This window comes from Cibotium barometz, chromosome 44, assembly GCF_041138505.1.
Source record: "Cibotium barometz isolate CiBa-2024 chromosome 44, ASM4113850v1, whole genome shotgun sequence".
In the NCBI taxonomy this organism is placed as follows: Eukaryota; Viridiplantae; Streptophyta; class Polypodiopsida; order Cyatheales; family Cibotiaceae; genus Cibotium; species Cibotium barometz.
Window position 1 is genome coordinate 6,822,219 of NC_141089.1, and position 1,902 is coordinate 6,824,120.

Consider the following 1,902-nt stretch of genomic DNA (forward strand, 5'->3'; position numbering starts at 1 on the left):
TAATTGCTTGCAAAGGTAGGATGAACCGAGCAATATATAAAGTCTGGGACTCCATCAGAGCTCTTATAATCTCTGAACTTTGGAGGTGTAGGAATGCAGTAGCACATTATGGCCTTAGCAAAGGCACTTATCTCACCACAGAAGGTATCAAGGATATCATTGCTCAAGTCTGTAAGCTGGCCATTAAAAAGGGTGGCTCCATCAGAAGTTTAGCTGCTAAAACAATCCTCAGGAGACCTTTCAAAGGTGAACACAAGGAACGTTAAAAACTTCCGACCTGCCGGATTCGAACCAGAGACCTAAGGATTCCAGTTGGCGTACTACAGTCCTCCGCTCTACCAACTGAGCTAAGGTCGGATTGTTGTATATGGCGATCAAGTTTTAAATGATTCTTGATTTCTCTCTACACTGAACGATGTTCCGCTCAAAAGTCTTCCCTGGCAGTGCAATTGTGTTAGGCTAGTTGGATTCGCAAAGAGCAGACTAATCGAAATGTGCAGGTGGTAGTACCTATGGTTGGTTTTAATCGGAATTCGCAAGTTGTAATGTTCATTATTTCAATGCCGTTTCTTGCGTGTAGCCATCGCACTCAAGGATGCCGTGACGCCCGGCAATGCTAAAACAGTGCTTTGATTGCTAGAGATGATTGGAAAGAAAAGAGTAACACGCTTTGATTCCTTACCGGGTGCTTTCCAGCGCTATAGAGAAATTCAAATAGTGGCGGGCACTTCTGGTATCTTGCTACTTAGATAACACCTAACCTTCTTAGGAGATTAAATCAATGAATCTCTCTCTCTCCCACACACATACCCACTTCATGTTAGAAATTAAATAAAAAAATAAAGAGGCCCATGGGCACATAGTTGAGTTGGTAGTACAGTTGGGTTCCATTGTGAGGACCCAGGTTCAATGCCATCATCAAGCTGCCCGACGGGGGTGTGTGTTGTGTGTCGATAGATAATCTACTTTTCACTAACAACAAAATTAAATAAACAAGCAAGGAAGCTCATGAAAGACACGTCAGTATGTAGACGATCCTTGCATGCTCGAGCGATTCAACTCGTACCGCAACAGTGGGAATGGCGGTACGATCAGAAGGGGAGCAAGAGGAGGGAGGGGATATGTGGGTACTCTCATGAATGGAGGGACTAGCCAATCAATGAAGAAATGAAGTGTCCTAATGAAGACTCAGACACGGATTCAAGGCAGGATTTGAAGAAGGTGAAGGAGGACCAATCATCTGATTGGATCAGACATAGACTGGAGGGGAAGTCTGAGAGGCAAACATAAGCATTGAAGAAAAGGATGGCTCAGAATCCCCAAGGTATGTGCTAAGTTGCCTTGATTTTGTTCACTCTCTCAGATTACATTGTTTTCTACATGCAATGTAATATTAATGATCCAAGGAGCCCCCCTCGTTGTTGGTAGACTTGAGGTAGAAAAATGGCTTGAGGAGGAGGTTTTGCATTTTAAAGGGATATCTAGAATCTACCTGGGGAAAGGGTTCTTCAATGTTTTGTTATGTAAAGCAAAGCTGGTTTCTAAGATTTTTGCTAGATCTCCACTATTTATGGGCAAAAGCTTGGTGCATGTGCTCCATGGGATCGCCTTTTTGATGTTAATAAGAGCCTAGTGGAATCTTGGCTTGTCTAGGTGGAATTGGTAGGTCTTCCACCATGGTTGTGCCCTACAATGAGGAACCTCATTACAAATCTAGGACAAGTGCTATTTGTTCCAAATGAGAACATGGTTGGTAGAGCCACAAATAAAGCATATGCATTGTCTAGAATACTCTCAAAGAATCGCCCATATTTCTTCAGGTTAATTTGGGGGAGATTAGAGGTCTGTAGCTCAAACTTCAATTTGGGGACTTGCTTTCAGTGTGGCAAGTTGGGTCACATC

The 1,902-nt window shown here is 43.1% G+C and overlaps 1 non-coding gene across 1 annotated transcript; it reads right to left on the reverse strand.

Moving 5' to 3' along the window:
• Positions 1 to 271: 271 nt before the first annotated feature.
• On the reverse strand, positions 272 to 357 carry TRNAY-GUA (transfer RNA tyrosine (anticodon GUA)). Its single transcript is given in 2 exon segments — positions 272 to 307; positions 321 to 357. It is a non-coding gene; the product is annotated as a tRNA-Tyr (tRNA).
• Positions 358 to 1,902: the final 1,545 nt, after the last annotated feature.